Source organism: Eptatretus burgeri, chromosome 10 (assembly GCF_056783735.1).
Source record: "Eptatretus burgeri isolate ZD-2024b chromosome 10, Ebu_testis_v1, whole genome shotgun sequence".
Taxonomy (NCBI): Eukaryota; Metazoa; Chordata; class Myxini; order Myxiniformes; family Myxinidae; genus Eptatretus; species Eptatretus burgeri.
The window spans coordinates 54,716,795-54,736,156 of record NC_140970.1 but is presented as its reverse complement, the minus strand read 5'-3'; positions in this window follow the sequence as shown (position 1 = coordinate 54,736,156).

Genomic DNA, 19,362 nt, shown 5'->3' with positions numbered 1-19,362 from the left:
CAAGTGAAACGTTGCCTGAAGCTGACGCTGCTCTTCTCATTTGTTTCAAAACTGGAGAGTGGTGTTCAGTTTTATTTATTGGTTAACTGTGCCTTTTTTTGTTTTAATATAATACATATATATGTATGTGTATATATATATTTATATATATATATATATATATATATATATATATATATATATATATATATATATATATATATATATATATATATATATATATTGTTGCTAATCTGGAAGCCATGAGCACTCAACATACAGGTCCTATAGAACAGTTATATCAGTAAGTATGTGTTTTTAGTTAGGGTCCCCGTCCCGTGTCTAATGGGTAATTGAATGTACATGTGCTGCGAAGTAACTTTGATAGTCAGGGTTTTCTTTTATTTTTACACCACTAACATCAACTGCAACAACGCCAGCATCACCCTCACCTTCACCTCGTTCTGGCCGATGCCATGGTGGGCGGAGTTCAAGGAGGATCCTCGTGGCGGCCCTCGACCAATCGGCGTGCTATGAGTGAGGTGGCCGCCGCTCAGCCAATCAGACCCCGCGACGGTGAGAAAGGGGTCCACGTGACGTCACCACGCCCCCGGGCCAATCGACAAACTTGCCGCTCGTTTTGGCCAATGACAGGGCGACGAGCGATTCTGCGCACCAAAACCGTCCAGTGAGGGAGAGCGGGGAGGGCGGAGGCGTCCCCCCCCCTGGAAAAGGGTAAATAAGGTTGCAGCGTGATCGGACGGGGAGAGATCCTTCCTCAACAAGAACCGCAAGTCGGTTGCACGCCGTCTCTCTGTCGGTGAACTGGAGAACTTTTGAGATAGTTGATGACCATCAAGCAGGCAAGGTGGTGGTCAATTTGACGGGCAGGTTGAACGAGTGGGGAGTTATCAGCCCTCGCTTTGACGTTCAACTCAAAGACTTGGAGAAGTGGCAGAGAAACCTCCTGCCTTCTGGACAGTTTGGGATACAGAGGAGAGTTTTGGTTGCCGGGACGAGTGCTGAAGGGAACTCTGGATTCTGCTCGCGTCTCGCTGGCGCCTGGTTCGTCTGCTCGTGTCAGCCAAACCACATGAGGTGGACAGGTCCATGTCCTTCTGGGTGTGTGTGTGTGTGTGTGTGTGTGTGTGTGTGTGTGTGTGTGTGTGTCTGTCGGTGGGCCCGTCTGTAAGTAGGAATTGTTCAAGTGCTCTTTGCTGTACATAGTTGCATCTCTATATTCGGATAACTCTGCTTCTTGCGTGCTCCCCCCTTTCCCCCATTACAAATAAATACATTTGTTAAATGTATCAGTTCATTGCTGTGTTTCTTCCATTGGCTTAGCATGGCGCGTGTTGGTGAATTATAAATGCTGTTGCCGCTGTAAATGTACATTGGGACTGACGGGACTTCGGCAACCATCCGATCGGGTTGCACACGGGTCGGGCACGCTAACGGCTCGACTCGTACGAGCGCCGTCGAGGGTGTGAATACTCGGTAACTCGCCACGTGGATCTCTAGGTATTTTGAAGATTGGCAAATAACCCTGTACCACGTGGTGGAATTATTGACGATTCACGGTCCGGTAAGGGACCCGTACACTCGGAATTTTCCAAAAAGTACGATCTCGATTCCAGGTTTTCGGTATAGTCGACCCTACTGCTCCACTTTGTGGTCATGCTCGCAGTCGATACCGGGCTCTGCAAAAATATGTAATATGTCACATATAATGTGTATGATCATGATTCATATGCATGTACAATCACAATTGTGTGCGTGTGCGTGTGCGTGTGCGTGTGCGTGTGCGTGTGTGTGTGTGTGTGTGTGTGTGTGTGTGTGTGTGTGTGTTCATAAAGCATAACATACTGTTACGAATTTGGAATTCAATCGCACACAACATACAGGTTCCCTAAGTCAGCTATGTCGATAAGTGCATGTTCCCTAGATAGCTCACCTTTCATTGTTTAAATGTTTTGAAATTGATTAGATGCGCTGCGGATCGATTTAATAGTTAGGGAACGAAACAATGGAGACGTCCCTCCCCCTCTTCTATAAAGAGGAAGAAGAACCCTGCGGTGACGTCAACAACTCCCTCCCACCCGTGGTTGAGCGGGGGGTGGATCACAAGGGCATGAGTCACGCCGGGTGCGGGGGAGGGGGTGGGAAGGATAAAGAGGACATCTTTTCTTTGTTCAAGAGGAGTTCGTAGGAGTTCGTAAAGAGTCCCAAAAGAGTTCGTAGGAGTTCGTAAAGAGTCCCTTGGGAGTCCCGTGGTAGGGCTGAGTTCGTGTGCTGAGTCCCGTGGGAGGAGTAAGCTTTTTGCTTCGGCAGTTGGGGGAGTTGGGAGGAAGCCAGAAGCCAAGGAGCTGCGTGGAAGTCCGGACGTCGCGAAGGAGACGCGAGCTGGAGGCGCAGCCTTGCCTGCTGTGTCGCGCAAACCGCGCGTTCGTGTGGAGAGAGCCGGAGAGAGCTCGCCTGCCACACGGAAGGCCCGAGCTCGACCGCGGCTACGCTAGCTGCCGTGGGGAAGGAGCATTGCGGGTCGCCCAAGCGCGTTCGTGTGGAGAGAGCCGGAGAGAGCTCGCCTGCCACACGGAAGGCCCGAGCTCGACCGCGGCTACGCTAGCTGCTGTGGGGACGGGACGTCGTGGGTCGCCCAAGCCAGACATCACGAGGGTGCAGGTAACCTGCAACGGTCTCGTGGGACTCATTTGGTCTGCCAAGTCCCACACCATAAAGACCCAAGAGGTCCAGTCTGACCCTATTGCCTTTGATGGGGTCTTTTTCCTGCTTTTCTTTCGAATGAATATTTGTGGCGCCGAGTCCCGTAAGTAAAACTGTGTAAGTGACTGTACATTAATAATTGCTTATAGACGGTTGTCGTTCTTTTGTCGTGCTTTTGTTGCTTGTATAATTGCATACGTGTTTTGCCTTATTTAATTGCATACGTATTTCATTATAATAAAGGTCCTTGTGTGAATGTAAACCTGCTTGTTTCGTCCATTCCCTCTTTGACTGAACATTTCGTGTGTTGGGAGTTAGAAAGCCGTTGGTTTGCCGTAATAGGGGGACATTTGGACCGACGGTTCTCGGCAATTACGCCGCTCGGAATCGCGCACGGACAAGCTCGCCTCGGCGGTTTGTTCCGTGTGAGATCCGTCGAGGGTGGAATACCCCGGTAGTTGGATCACGTGGGTATTTAGGAACATTGAAAATTGGCAATCGACCCTACCCCACGTGATCTGCCGATTGGCGTATTTCGGTTCTTGTACAAGGACCCGTCGCTCGGAGTTATCCGGGCGGCGATCTATATTCCGGGCGATCGGTCGGGCCAACTCGACTTGCGGCTCCGTTCAGAGCGGTCGGTTGGCGGCCGACCCCCGGCCCGTAACCATATTCTCTCTGCTAACTCCCCAACCCCACCTCTGTCTCTGTCTCTGTCTCTTTCTGGACATATCCGGATGGTGGTTATGTTTGGACGGTGTTTGTCTCCGGACATGTATGGACAGGGTTTCTCTCCGGACATGTCCAGGTGGTGTTTATGTCCGGACGGGAGTTTGTCTCTGGACGTGTCTGAGTGGTGTTTGTCTCCGGCCAGCTTGTCTCTGTACACGTCCGGGCGGTGTTTGTCTCCGGACAGGTTGGCTCCGGACACGTCCGGGCGGTATTTATGTCTGGATGGGAGTTTGTCTCTGAACGTGTCTGAGTGGTGTTTGTCTCCGGCCAGCTTGTCTCTGTACACGTCCGGGCGGTGTTTGTCTCCAGTCAGCTTGGCTCCGGACACGTCCGGGCGGTATTTATGTCTGGACGGGAGTTTGTCTCTGGACGTGTCTGAGTGGTGTTTGTCTCCGGCCAGCTTGTCTCTGTACACGTCCGGGCGGTGTTTGTCTCCAGACAGGTTGGCTCCAGACACGTCCGGGCGGTATTTATGTCTGGATGGGAGTTTGTCTCTGAACGTGTCTGAGTGGTGTTTGTCTCCGGCTAGCTTTTCTCTGTACACGTCCGGGCGGTGTTTGTCTCCAGACAGCTTGGCTCCGGACACGTCCGGGCGATATTTATGTCTGGACGGGAGTTAGTCTCCGGACCGTGTTTATCGTATGACCGGTAGAAAATGGACTTCAGATGTGGCTCATGCTCATTAATGCAAAGCAGGAGTTGAAAATATCCTTCCCATGTCCTTTATTCTCAAGACTGCAAAAGGCAAGGTGTTCTCTGAACTCTCTCGTATTTAAACGATATGAATCTCTCAACATGATTTGAATCTTCCACGATGATGCCTAATCACAATATCTACTACCCTCATATCTTCAGCAGGCCAGTGGCCTGTGATTTTTTTCGCTTTTTTTTTTTTTACTGACTTCTGGTTTCATTCTCACTGCTCCCTCAGTCCTCTCTGTGTCAGAATGCCACCAGAATCTGTGTCAGACCCACCAGTCAGAATGCTACCAAATTTGGGTTACAACATTAGGACAGGGTTCTGATGTTAAATTGTGGATGTCATGCCAATCACGTGACCAGAAGTGTGTCAAAATTGTGGACTTAAGTAAATTTCTGGGAAAATCGTGTAAATTGCTTCAAAAATCTTCTTCTCCAAACCCATCAGTCAGAATGCGACTAAATTTTGGTTACAACATCAGGCCAGGGCCCATAAAAGCTAAGGTCCACTGGTCCTATTGTTTTTTTTATTACTACCTCTTCTCCAATATTGTTGCCTCTCCTCTTTAAATCCAAGCATTCCTAGCAAATCTAGGATGCACACATTCTTCCTGTAACTCCCCTCGGGTTAAACTTCCAAAATTCAGGCGGACTGCACACCAAAACTCGTCTTCCTCGTTTCTCCCATCCATGGAACTGATTTACAGAGGCTGTTCTTTCCTATTCTTCCATCCAGGGCACCACCACCTCATCATCCCCAATCCTAACCCATGATATTTATTACCCCCATTAACCTTTTCTCATCCAACTCTCCTTCCTGCTTGTTTTCTCATTCTCCCTCCCACCCCTCACTTACCCCTTCTCTCTACACCATCCACCTCCCTCACTCGTTCCCCTCCCCCCCTCCATTCCTGTGTGTTCATTCCCTTGCTTGTTGTTTCATTCCATTTTCCCTTTCTCATTCTTCCTCCAAGTGTTGTTCTTCCGATCGTTTTATTTTTTAACTCTGCCACCAAAGGTGGGTGGAGGTTATATTTTCATCCCGATCTATCTGTGAACAGGATATCTCAAATTTATGGATGGATTTGGACGAAACTTGGTAGATGAGTTCTGGAAGTGACCAGAAGCCAATTGATTCGATTTGGGTTCAGGTTCTGATTTAGATCCAGCCTATCAGTGGGATACAAAAGGTAAACTGTTTAGTCTGGCAGAGGTACGCACTCTACCGAGTGCCGTTCTATTTTTGCGATGTTCTCGCTATTTCACCAGCCTCAACTTTATACACAAAAAAAAAAACATTGTGGGTCTGCAGAAGAATTATATGCAGTCATGGAGTCGATGGCCAACATCTTCTAAATTTTGGAAAAATGGAAGAAAGAATGGAAGAAACAAATAATGGTTATCCAGAAAAGAAAAAGAAAAAAGCATCCTCTCAGAAGAACTGATGCTGAGATGATCTTGATATGGCAGAGTTTCATCAATTTCATCCTGGCATTACACACCCATCCCTCAATTTATGGAATATGTACATTCTTGAAAAGTTGCATATAAAGCGAAATTCCATACAATCAAACCATATTTTCCCATTGACTTCAGTTATATCAAGGGAGATGCATTCTTTTGAGGACTTGCAGGATGGCCTCGAGGTTTGCATCCTCGCCTCTAAGCTGTCTGGCCTGGGTTTGAATCCTGACCCACTTTATAAACTATCATCCCAGTTCGTGTTTCACAGGTAGAGTAATTTCTCAATGTGTGTGCCATCCCATGGATGGATGTTAGACTGTGTCCCATCTCCCAGCATTCGTTGGATGTTAAAGATCTTCACAAGGAGTAGCTGAGCTATCGCAAGCACCCTGAACAAATTAGAAATTCTTACCATAAACTTAGTCGAACGTCTTGCCATTCATGAAATAGTTGGGCCAAGCTTTCCTGGCAAACCCCACAGGAACATGGGAAAAATTGTGGTCATTTAAGAAGAAGAACACTGCATGGCCAAAAGTATGTGGACACCTGCTCGTCCAACATTAACAGCCTCTACTCTTCTGGGAAGGCTTTCCACGAGATGTTGGAACATTGCTGCAGGGATTTGCTTCCATTCGGCCACAAGAGCATTCGTGAGGTCAGGCACTATTGGGTGATTTGGCTCGCAGTCGGTGTTCCAATTCATCCCAAAGGTGTTCGATGGGGTTGAGGTCAAGGTTGTGTGCAGGCCAGTCAAGTTCTTCGACACGGATCTCGACAAACCGTTTCTGTATGGACCTCGCTTTGTGCATGGGGAATTGTCATGCTGAAACAGGAAAGGGCCTTCCCCAAACTTTTGCCACAAAGTTGGAAGCCCAGAATTGTCTAGAATGTCATTTTATGCTGTAGCATTAAAATTTCCCTTCAGTGGAATTAAGGGGCCTAGTCAGAACTATGAAAAACAGCCCCAGACCATTATTCCTCCTCCACCAAACTTTATAGTTGGCAGTAGAGAATAAATGGGGTTTCTCTAAGGCATCCATGCAAATGAATGGGGGAAAGGGGGAAAACTCTCTGAATCAACCCTGAAAAAGTCCAAAACAGGAGATGGATTCCTCCCCATCCCATACAAATGAATGGGGAAACCTTTCTGACTCAAGGCCCATCAGGTCAAAAGAGGAGAATTATTCCCCCCCCCCGCACCCCCCCCCGACTCTCTGACTCAAGGCCCATGAGGTCAAAAGAGGAGGCTGATCTCTGCCTCAATGAGCAAATGTTAAACTGAGACTTACTGATTAAAGCACTTCTTTCCATTCAAAGAGTGATCCAATGACTATTTGGTCATGTTCTACTCTGTGTAATAAATTAAGTTTTCTGTTGCATTCATCACCATCGAGTATATTCACAAAGATTATTTTAGAACTTAGTTCTTGGTTTAAGTGTCTTTGTTGAGCAGAAATAAAATGATAAACTTCTCTCAATGCTCTTGTTTGACCACCTCCTGAGCCACATATCATTTTGAGATTGTAGTAAATTGTTTTTCCATTGTTCAATTGATAACCACCAAAATTTTCAGTCCATTCAAGGATTATTCAAGTCCTAAGGTTTATTTTGCTCAGGCTCCCTTCAAAACCCGTATCCGTTGCTCCTGAGATAAGAGCGGGTTATAGATGAATAATAACATTGTCGTGAATGCTTTGCTTTGCCAATGTGTCCCCAGTAAATCTGGCTGATTCATACGAGATTTGCCGCCTTGAATTTATTCGTAACGTGCTGAGGAACAATCGCTTGATTTGTATTTAAAACCAAACTGGTTATGGACTGTGCCAGACTTCGCTCGGTCTCTGATCATGTTGGATGGATTTGTATCTGTAGCCAGGTTGTAGCCAGGGTGTATATCCCCAACTGGCAAGGCACAGGTGTACTTTGGTATCGTGATCTGAGGCGCGTGACCCGAGACCTGTGCCGAACTAGCCGGCGTTATAACCCCTGAGAAGGCGGTGCGGTTAAGCGCCGCCGAATCCACAACATCTGGTGTTCAGGAGTGGGGTGCGAATCCCTCCACCTTCATAAATTTGCAGGACACCGATTCAACAACATCTGGTGTCGTTCACACCCCGAACATTGGTTACGAGAGGCATGGGGAAAAAAAAGTCGCTCGCAAATTCAAAATTTGGTTTGATTTCTTTGTTTGAGTGGATTGGGTGTAAAACTTAGAAATTATAAATAAAAATGGAGTCGCAAAATGGCGGTGCAGCTCCACCTCGGCGCAACACGAAGCGGGAGAGGGTTAGTATGAACAGCGTAACGAGCCGCACAGCACGAAGAAAACCCTCTCACCTACCGGTTCAAACCACGTGGTCACAGCATGTGTCATGGAAAATGAAGCAGGATGACGACACGTACATTCACGATTGGCGGATACCTTCGAGTCGAGGAGGTGTGATGAGAATTATATTGAGGAGTTACAAACTAAATTGGACGAGGCACTACGGCACGCAGACGAGGTTCGGGAAAATTATGTGCACAGGGAATCACAACAATTGGCCGATGCACAGGAACGAATTTGGTGGCTGGAAAATGACTTAGCCAACGCAGGCGAGGAACTACATGGAGAAATGAGGAAAGTAGAGTGGTATACCCTTAGGTTGGAACATGAGAAGAGCGAACTGAACAAAAGAAAGGAGGAAGAGCAAATTAGTAACTCCCGGGATAGGAAGAACTTGGAAAAAGAATGGAAAATAGAGCTGGAAAAGGAAAAATGTGAACACGATTTGGAATTGAAACAACTGAAGGAAGAGGTAAGATCAGGCGATCAGATAAGAGGAAGCCGAGAACAGAAGATAAGAAGAGGAGAGAAATATCTGGAGCAAAGGAAGGAAGAATTGTTGGAAAAGTCAAGACAGTTCGAGGAACTCCATGGAGAAATTAGGAAAGTAGATTGGAGTACCCATGAGTTGGAACAAGAGAAGAGCGAACTGAACAAAAGAATAGAGGAAGAGCAAATTAGTAACTCACGGGATAGGAAGAACATGGAAAATAAAGCTGGAAAAGGAAAAATGGGAACACGATTTGGAATTGGAACAACTGAAGGAAAAGGTAAGATCAGGCAATCAGATAAGAGAAAGCCTCGAACAGAAGATAAAAAGAGGAGAGAAATATCTGGAACAACTGAAGGAATACAGTAAGAGAATGGACGAAATGAGGAAGGAAGCATGCGAAAGCGGCGCTGAGATGAGAAAGGAATTCGGGGAAAAAGCTGCTGAGTCACAGAAACACCAAAACAAAGAGAGGGGAGGATGTTAAGCTCCCTCTCTTTGATGCTGAGGATGTTACAAGCTGAGGATGTTAAGTGAGGAAAGAGAGAGAACGGAGAATGAAACCTTAAGGAACCACAATGTGCAGATCGAACAGTTGGAACCCAAAGCAAGATTAAAGAATGAGATGGAAGAAAGAGCAGTGAGAGAACAACGAACGAAGCAGGAAAGGGAAATCAACCAATTGAGGGAGACGACGAGATTGGAGAATGAAGAACAAGAGAGACGGTGGGAGAGAAACAAAAAGCACGAATTTGGAATTGACCAACTAAAGGTGAGAACAAGGTTGGAGTACGCGGAGATGGTGAAAGAACAACGAATGAAGCAGGAAAGGGAAATCAACCAATTGAGGTAAACGACAAGATTGGAGAAGGAAGAACAAGAGAGACATTGGGATAGAAAACAAAAAGAACATGAATTTGAAATTGACCAACTAAAGGAGAGAACAAGGCTGGAGTACGCGGAGATGGAAAGCCTCCGGAAAGATAACATACAACTAAAGAGGCTCAGAGAGGAAGAACGACTCGAATGGAAAGGAAAATGGAGCCAGGAAGTAGGACAGCACAATAATATGGGATGTGGGACATCACCACAGGGAGGAATGTTAGTGGTGCGGGACTTGATTGACATCACTCGTCGGATGAAACAACGACTCAAGCAAACCCTGGGGAAGGAGACATTGAGGGAGCATGTGGGGTTGTTGACGAATGAAACACATTTTGAGCAGGTCCAGCATGTGGAGCTGGCAGCCCCAGAGGAGTGTGGCGAACCGATGATGAGCAACCTGCTGGAGAGAAGCGACCGGACCAAGGTGACTGGAACGAAGCAGGTACGTGGGCACGTGCGTACATGGTGCGGACAATGAGCTTAAGTTAGGAATTGGATTTTATGTTAATGAAGAGACTCTGTCCGATGGGGTGCACGTATGTGTGACCCCTGAATGTGTGTGGAATGCCTGTGAATGAATGCTGTGAGCCCACAGTCCAGACTACAGCAACGGTGTGTGCTGCCAAGGCCAAAACGTGTGTGGGTACTCGCGTGGCGGTCGAGAATGTAACCCTGGAATGCGAGGCAGTTGGTCAGTACGCAGGCAAGTTTGGATGTGTGGAATGTGAACACATAACCTTGGAATGTGTGCAGCCTGCTGTGTGTGGGAGTCCTGAGCGTGGAATGAGTGGTGACATAGGAAATAGGTTAGAGGTGCAAGGGGAAACAGAAATGCCACCAGGACAGAACTTGACACAGGGGACGGAAACCATAATGGACAGCTCCGCATGAGTTCTTACAGAGTTAGAGGCGCTGCATCCAGGAGCAGGCTTTAGAAATTGGATTTTAATTTCTCTCTCAGCCTCACAGGAACTTCTTGTGCCATCCACCAGTACAGCGCAGATGAGTACCAAGCGGCACTGGCATGTATCACATACTCCCCGTACCCATTTTAGAACAGGAAGGGGCCAGCAGCGACACCACCGTGTGTCACTTGGTCTTCAAACCTCTCTGAGGACACGAGGGGTTTGGCTAGCTGAGTGGGGTTTATCTGTCTTCAGGGAGTTAGAGAGAAGAGGGGGGAGGCCGCTCCCCCGATTGGAAGCAGGCAAAGAGGCCTAGTAGTAGTCACACTCCCCATCCAGCGAGTATGCCTGGCACCACCAAATGAAAAAAGATAAATAAGGGCCTTGCTCAGGTTTAAAAGAATGGAACAGTGCCAGGTTGGGAAAAATTGGTCATTAGGATCATTCTAGTCGTAGCAGGGTTTGTTCATTGTTTAGAGTGAAAAGTAAATGGTTAGGTTCGATGAACTCTCCTCCGCACCATTCATGTGTGACACCTGGTACGAGTAGTGTTGATGGGAAAATTTGTTAACAAGTGCCAGGCTAGGTCACCCTCTCCAAGTGCCAGAGAGGCCACCAGTGTGTCATGAGCACACACCCACAAAGATAACATTTGATTACGAAACACACCATCCTGTCTGCTAAAAAGTGAAAGAATGTATTAAGAAGACCATACCAAAACAAGTCCTGTCTGCTAAAAAGTGAAAGAATGTATTAAGAAGACCATACCAAAACAAGTCCTGCCAAAACAAGTCAGGCAAGGAAGGTTCAGGGTACACTCCATCTCACCTGGTCTGAGGTCATCACACCCATTTGCGCCCTCAAGAACGCCTCCAACTGCATTTGCTTACCATCGATATCACCGTGCCACCATTGCTGTGCCACCTGCTGTCCAATGCAGGGCTTGTTGCCTGCTGCTGCTCGTGAGTGGGCCATTGTGGCCGAGAAGTCATTTTGTGGGCCATATGGGCTAATGCATTTTTGTGGGCCATATGGGCCGAAGCATTTTTGTGGGCCATTGAGGCCAAAGTGCTTTTGTGGGCCATTGCTGCTGAAGATTCATGCCATTTTTGTGGGCCATTGAGGCCAAAGTGCTTTTGTGGGCCATTGCTGCTGAAGATTCATGCCATTTTGTGGCCCATTGAGGCAAAAGTGCTTTTGTGGGCCGTTGCGGCCAAAGATTCATGCCATTTTGTGGGCTCAGTGGGCCGAAGAACTCTCTGTGAGATTTGGCCACTGGGCTAACTGAACTCACCTGGTGAGAGGCCAATAGGGCCACGAAGTGAGGAAACCTTCAGGGGTGAATGGACAATACTGCCAGGAGGGGGCATGAAGGAGCGAACACGTTAGGAAACCTTGAACCTTTGAATGTTCTGCTCCTCTGCAAATATTGGTGTGAAAAGTAAAATTGAATGCCCTCTCGTGCAAATTCATAATTAGAATGTTAAGTATTGTGCATAGAGTGTGAATGTGTTTGTTAGATTAGTGATCCGACACACTAGGATAGGGGCATGCCAATTTTACTGTGACACTGGTTTTTGGAGTTGAGTGTTTCCAATATTGTGGGTTAGAGTAAATGGGAGATCTGTGCTGTACGTTAGACAGGGCCATGACTGTGGGCTACCCCAAATGGAGGCTCAGGAGAGCCTCGGGAGAAAGGTGGGGTTAGTGTTATGGAAATGGGCCCTTCGAGGGTTATTTGATGAGTTATATATATATGATGAGTTATATATATATATTATATATATATGGTGAGTTATATATATATATTATATATATGGTTATATATATATATATATATATATATATATATATATATATATATATATATATATATGATGAGCCCAGATCCCCCCTTAAATGCATGTTTAGCCAGGTTGTTTGGTAATTGGATGTGAAATGTGTGTCGGGAGGTGCAGGAGGCTGTCCAGTGTTCATACAGTGGTGGTGTACCGTGAAGCGCCTTTCTTATTCTTCCTTCCCCTCTCTTAACTAGCCCCCACCCAACGCCTTGGCAGTCAGTCAACAAGACGTGTCAGCAACCCATTGGCAGAGAGCTGCTGCAAACTCGAACGATGGACCAATCACGTGTCCCCGGGAGTGGCCAAGAGGCCCGCCCCAAAAGGCAAGAAAGGAACTGCTTGTCCGGTCTGCGATCTGCGTTATGAGGAGTGGCTTGCTTGGCTGTTCCTCCTCGGCCATGGATCCAGCCTGCGGGTCATCCACAGGTTGATCCTGAATCCAACCACGGAGCCTCTGACTATCCTTACTCCCAGCATGGCTTGACGACGTCTTTTCATCCCATCGATTCACCGTTTCATCCCAGAGTCCATCACCCAGATTAGGCCTAGTCTGGTGTACAGCCAGGCCTGGATTTGCATACGGGACCTTGTGAGATACCAGCTGGAACACACCATAGACCCTTCGCTCTTGTGCCATCGACCTTACAGGGGCTGGACGCACTGAGGCTGCGTGCGTGAGTGGGGCCGATAGGAATACGAGCGCCATCTTGCCACGTTGCATGCTCGAGCTGGGCGCTCGAATCCGACACCATCGGTTTGTCACAAGCCGCATTCGTGCCTTCAACACTTTTCCTCTCATCCATGAGGGACCACCAAGTACTCCGTGTCTTGTCTGCATGTTGTCCAGGCCTAAGGTTTATTTTGCTAGGGCTCCCTTCGAAACCCGTATCCGTAGCTCCCAAGATAAGAGCGGGTTATAGATGAATTATAACATTTTCATGAATGCTTTGCTTGTGTTGTGCTCCCCAATGTGTCCCCAATAAATCTGGCTGATTCATACGAGATTTGCCGCCTTGAATTTATTCGTACCGCGCTGAGGAACAATCGCTCGATTTGTATTTAAAACCAAACTGGTTACGGACTGTGGCAGACTTCGCTCGGTCTCTGATCAAACCCAGTCTGTAGCCGGGGTGTATATCCCCAACTGGTAAGACACAGGGGTACTTTGGTATCGTGATCTGAGGCGCGTGACCCGAGACCTGTGCCGAACTAGCCGGCGTTATAACCCCTGAGACGGCGGTGCGGTTAAGTGCCACCGAATGTACAACAATATTAGTAACTATGGATCAATATTCTCAAGTCTGAACTCTGAAACCTCTCTCCCTCCTCAAAATCCTGGTGGCATCTAATCAAATCTGTTTCTGGTGTATGTTCCCCCTCCATCCCCTCCCTTACCTCAAATGGCCGCACTGCTGATACCGCACATGATAAAGCTGAATGTCTAAACTCGGTGTTTGCAGCTAAATCTTGTGTCCAAAACCCATCACTTTCTCTACCCACATTACCCAGTCGCACGCAACTGTCCCTGGACTCTGTGTCCTTTTCTCCTGACAAGGTGGAGAGCTTGCTGTCAAACCTCTACTCAGATTCTGCAACCGGTACAGACGGCATCAGCCCACATGTCCTCAAAGTCTGCTCTTCAGCTCTTACTCACACTCTCTCTGTTCTATTCACCCTCTCATTTGCTCAAGGTCATCTGCCATCTGCTTGGAAATCCGCAAACATCACTGCCCTGCATAAAAAGGTGCAAAAACAGATCCCTGCAACTACAGACAAATCAGCCTTCTCCCAATCATCAGCAAGGTTATGGAATCCATCATCGCTTCAGACATGAAATCCTTCCTCTTCTCCAATGGCTTGATTTCCGATCATCAATTTAGTTTCAGACCAGGTCACTCTACCCTGGATATGCTGCTTCTGCTCTCGCAACAATGGATGGAGGTCCTCAATGCCAGACAGGAAATCCGAGCTGTATCCCTGGACATATCAAGTGCTTTTGACACAGTCTGGCATCCTGCGCTACTCACCAAAGTCTCTTCCCATGATATCCAAGGCCATCTCCACTCATGGCTCGCAGACTTCCTCTCCTGTCGCAGTCAATGTGTGGCCCTAAATGGAGTTCTTTCATCCCCTCTTCCTGTGCAGGCTGGAGTTCCACAAGGTAGCGTTCTGGGCCCTGTTCTTTTTCTGGTTTTCATCAATGATCTCGCCGACTCTCTGGAAAATCCTCTATATCTCTTTACTGATGACTCCATCCTCTGCCGTACCATTGGTCATCCCTCAGACCAGCAATCAGCAGCTTCTTCGCTCACTGCAGATCTGGATAAAATCACAAACTGGTCCAACACGTGGAACATGTCTTTCAATCTGGACAAATCTCACTTTGTCTCTTTGAAAGGACCATTTAGAACCCCCCCCCCACCCATCCACTTTCTGAACAATCCTCTAGAAGTCCTTTCTTTCAAGCTTCTGGGTCTCACTATCTACCATGACCTCCACATTTCAAACCTCACCTCCAAAGCCAATCGCCGACTGGGAATCCTCCGTCGTGCAAAGTCCTTCCTCGGCCCTCCTGACCACTTACAAAGCTTTTGTCTGTAGCCTGATGGAGTACTGCTCTCCCCTCTGGGCTGGTGTTCCTGCCTCCCACCTTTCTCGGCTTCACGCTGTAGAAACAAAGGCATTTCGGATCATCGGCATCTCCCGCAATGAGGCTGAGTCTTTGGGCCTCTCACTCAATCACCGCAGGTTGGTCGGTGGTCTTTCTGTCTTCTAGCGTCTCCTCTCCAGCCTCACCCCCCCTGCTCTCTCTGCGATTTGTCCCCACCACATTTCCACAGGGCGCTCAAGGTCCGCCAACAACCCCCTTCTGGTAAAACTACCAAAATCATGAATCACTGCTCACCTTCACTCTTTCATTCCTCTTTTTTCCCGCCTTTGGAATAAACTCCCTCGCTCTATTCTTTCCCATTCTTCCCTCCAGGCCTTCAAAACAGCTGTTCACCACCACCTCTTATCATCCCCCATCCAAATCCTCGATCTTTTCTACCCCCGATAATCCACCCAAGCCCACCTCCTTCAATTCCCTGCTTTCCTTCCTGAAAGTCCCTGTAATGTCCATCTTCTATTCCCCATGTTCCCCGTCCCATCCCTCTCCCTTCCACAGATCTCCTTATGTATCTGTTCCCCACTGTTTTGTCCCTCCCACTCCCGCCCCTCTTGTCTCATGCCCCCTTGCTGTGCATTGTGTGTTTGCTCTCACACGAGCCTCGACAAGGTACACAAAAAAAAAACCTAGAGTTCATAGAACACTTTACCCCATGCAGTTTTGAGAAAAAGGACATGAGACGGGTCTTTTCAACTCTTGCCTTGCTTTTCCGAGAACGATCTGTATTTCCTACAAGCCGCGATTTTGTCTGAATCTCGATATTTCCCAACGGTGAGAGGGCAAGCGGAAAATTTGATTGGTTGAGATGGTGTATTATTTTGTCCAAACACTGCCAAAACTGGAAGTTTTGGAAGTGCCAAACAGGCAATTTGTGTTCGAGTGTTCACGTATATAATTCAATTGTAATAAAATAACAGCTTTAAAGGCTGTAGAAAAAAAATCCAGTTAACCACCATTGATGCACCATCTTTTACCCCACCTTATTTAACACATTAAATAAGTTCATTATGTTTGTGTTCTTTATGATGTGCTTAAAAAATAGTAAGTTTCCTGCTTGGAATGATTTCCAATTTTGTTTGACTGCAAGACAGCCAAAAACAATTACCTCACTCCCTGAGCTCGGGACGAGATTATGTACAATTTGCCAAATTCAGTCAAACTCCTGCCAAATTGCAGGTTCGTGTTCTAGTGTTCAAAATATATAATTCAATTGAAATTAAGTAGTTAGTCGATCATAGACTGACGTCTGTCAGACAGTGAACAAATTGCTTGACCCCGCTTTGTCCGTCGTAATAATGTTCGAGATAAGTCATCAAATCTCATCATGGTCCGTATGCAGAGCATTGGTGCTGCTGAAGCAGTTACACGGCTACAATCCTGGAGAGGTCGCCACCCTGACTCAGGAAGTTAGGGCAGGAATTTATAGTTTGTTCATGATGCCGACAATCGCTAGCCTACTCTTCAGGAAGGACCTCGTGGGATCTTTAACATCCTCCAAATAATGCTGACAGACAGGATGTCCATTTTAACATCCATTGATGAATCGCCCTGCCCGTGAAACACTATTTTGGCAGTTTATAGCTGGGTTGAGATTCAAATCCAGGTTAGATACCTTAGAGGAGGGTGTGTGTACACCAAGGCCATCCTGTCTGTTGTTCAGCACTTCTAAAAATAAGAAAAAAACTTCTATACCCTCTCTATCAAACAAGGCATGTTAAATTAATGTTATTAAATAACTGATTATCTTGGTTCAACTCCCTCATTCAGAATATCAGATAAGCAAATGGCTTGAATGTGTGCCTTAGGAAAGAATTGCTAAAAATACATGTTGAAGTTGAAAATGTTGAAGCAAGTAAAATTTTGTATGCTAATAATTCAACAATATGTCAGAAGTCTTTATTTCAAAATGAGCATGGCCATCACATGCATTTTGTTGACTTTATTTGTTGTAAATGGACCTTAAACATTTTTGTCAAATGGTACAATCGCTCAGTTTGCAGAAAAAGGAGCAAAGAAAACACACCAATCAGACACATGTCCTCTCTGGTGATTCCTGGCCGGGTCCTGCTGTTGCGGAAATGGCCCTCAGTGTGTTATTAAATATAGGATTAGCCCAGATTCCCCCTTAAATGCATGTTTAGTCAGGTTGTTCGGTAGTTGGTCGTTGCATGTGTGTCGGGAGGTGTAGCAGGCTGTCCATTGGTCATACAGTGGTGATGTGCCGAGAGGAGGTTTCTTCTTCTGCCTTCCCCCCTCTGAACCATTCCCCACCCAGCGCTCTGAGAGCGTCGGTCGGCGAGAGGTGTCGGCAGCCGATTGGTGGAGAGCAGCTGCAGTCTCGAGCGATGGACCAATCACGGGTCCCCGGGGGAGTGTCCAAAAAAGCGAGCGCCAGGAAGGCAAGGGAGTAACTGCCTGAGTGTCGAGTCGCGATCTGCTGTATAAGGGATGGCTGTGTCTGTCTGCGGTCTGCTTCGTGAAAAAGGCAAGAGGAAATGCATGAGATAAGTCTGCCTTCTGCTGCATGAGAGGCTGCTAGAGTCGAGTCTGCGATCTGCTTGATGAGGAGTGACTTGACGGCTGTTCCTCCTCGGCGATGAACTCAGCGTGCAGGTTGTCCCCAGGTTCATCCTGAATCCAACCACCGACCTCTGACTGTCTTTGCTCCCGGCACGGCTCTACACGTTTTTCCATCCCGGCGTTCCGCCTGTGGAGCCCAACACCCCGATTTGGCCTAATCTGGTGAGCAGGCCAGGCCTGGATTTGTATGCTGGACCTTGTGAAAAGCCAGCTGGAGCACACCGTGGATCTTTCGCTCTTGTGCCGTCGACCTTACGAGGGCTGGACGCGCCGAGGCTGCGTGCGCAAGCGGTGCCGATAAGAGAATGAGCGCGATCTTGCCACGCGGCGTGTTCGAGCTTGGGCGCTCGAATCCGTTGACATCGGCTTCTCACGAGCTGCATTCGTGCCTTTGACACTTTTCCTCTGGTCCATGAGGCATCACCAAGTACTCTGTGTCTTGTCTGCATGTTGTCTCAGGTTTATTTCGCTAGGACTCCCTTTGAAACCCGTAATCCGTAGCTCCCGAGTTTAGAGCGGGTTATAGATTACACTGGTCAACAATTTTTTACTTTCTGAATGTTGTCTAGATTTCTACAAGTGAATTAGGGTATTCTGGCACTGCTGAAACAGGAAATGGCATCCGTTTCTCTCCATCAGGTCAGGTTTTTGTGCTAAGTTGATTTGAAAAAATCAGATCTTGTGACAAAATCAATTACATTTTTGTGGCATTATCAGCTGATTTTTGTCAACACATATCATCCTAAACATGTTTTTAAGAAAAAAAAATGTTTTGCCAACAACATTTATTGATTACATGATAGAAACATCGATTACTGTCATCTGAATGGTGGGCATTGATAAAGGTAAGTACAAGTAAATTGCATGTTGCGTCACCACTGTTCAAACTTCAGGGCTTGAACTTCCGTTTCTTCGAACTCCTGGAATGTTCAGCGGCAGGGAGGTCTCTCTTCAGATTCCAACAGTAGTCAGCCATCATGACTGCGTCCCAGCGACCCTGATACCTGGTCTCCATCTCCTTCATGTCCTGATGGAATCTCTCCCCTGCTCGTCACTCATTGAACCCAGGTTCTCAGGAAACCGGTTCATATGTGAAAATAGGTAGTGCATCTTGATGCTCATGTTGCAGCCCAGGTTTCTGAAAGCAGTCAGCATGTTGTTGACAAGTTCTGCGTAGTTTCTGGCCTTATTGTTGCCAAGAAAGTTCTTCACTACCAAAACAAATGTCTTCCACGCTTCCAGTTCCACTTCGTTCATTGAGTTTTTGAACTCTGGATCTCTGATGAGCTGACGGATCTGAGAACCATCAAAGATGCCAGCTTTCAACTTCTCCATGGTCAATCCTGGAAAAGCCTGGCACAAGTAAGTGAAGCAGTCACCATCTTTGTCCAGAGCCTTGGTGAACTGCTTGATTAAGCCGAGCTTGATGTGCAGCGGTGGGAAGAGTATTCTGTCTCTGTCCACCAGAGGGTCGTTGATGACGTTCCTTTCTTTGCATGGCACCAATTCCTCCCGCACAGGCCAGTCCTTCTTCGTGTAATGCTGAGCACGGTCCCTACTATCCCACATGCACAGAAAACATGGGTACTTGGTGAAGCCAGACTGTTGTCCCAACAAAAACTTCACCATCTTCAGGTCAACACAAATAAACCACTTATGCTGATCATAACCAATTTTCTCCAGCACGTACTTCACCGCTTCATACTTCTCCTTCAGTGTAGTCGAGTGAGCGATGGGTACAGAGGCAAACTGGTTGCCGTTGTGTAGCGGAACACATTTCAGTGATCGCTTGCTGCTGTCAATGAACAGTCTCCAATCTTTGGGTTCGTACTGTGGCACTCCAAGCTTGAGCAGAAGCGCATGTCATAAATTGGCGCATGTAGGTATTGTACATTCTTCAGAGTTCGTTATTTCAAGAAATACAACTTTTTTGTATCACATTATTACAAAATCTGCCCCATTAACTTTAGTTTTGATCCACGAACTTTATGCTTTTCCTCACCAATTTTTGGAAGATTTTGAGGTTTTATGACTTCAAACTGATCCCTTTTCGACATAATCACCCAGAA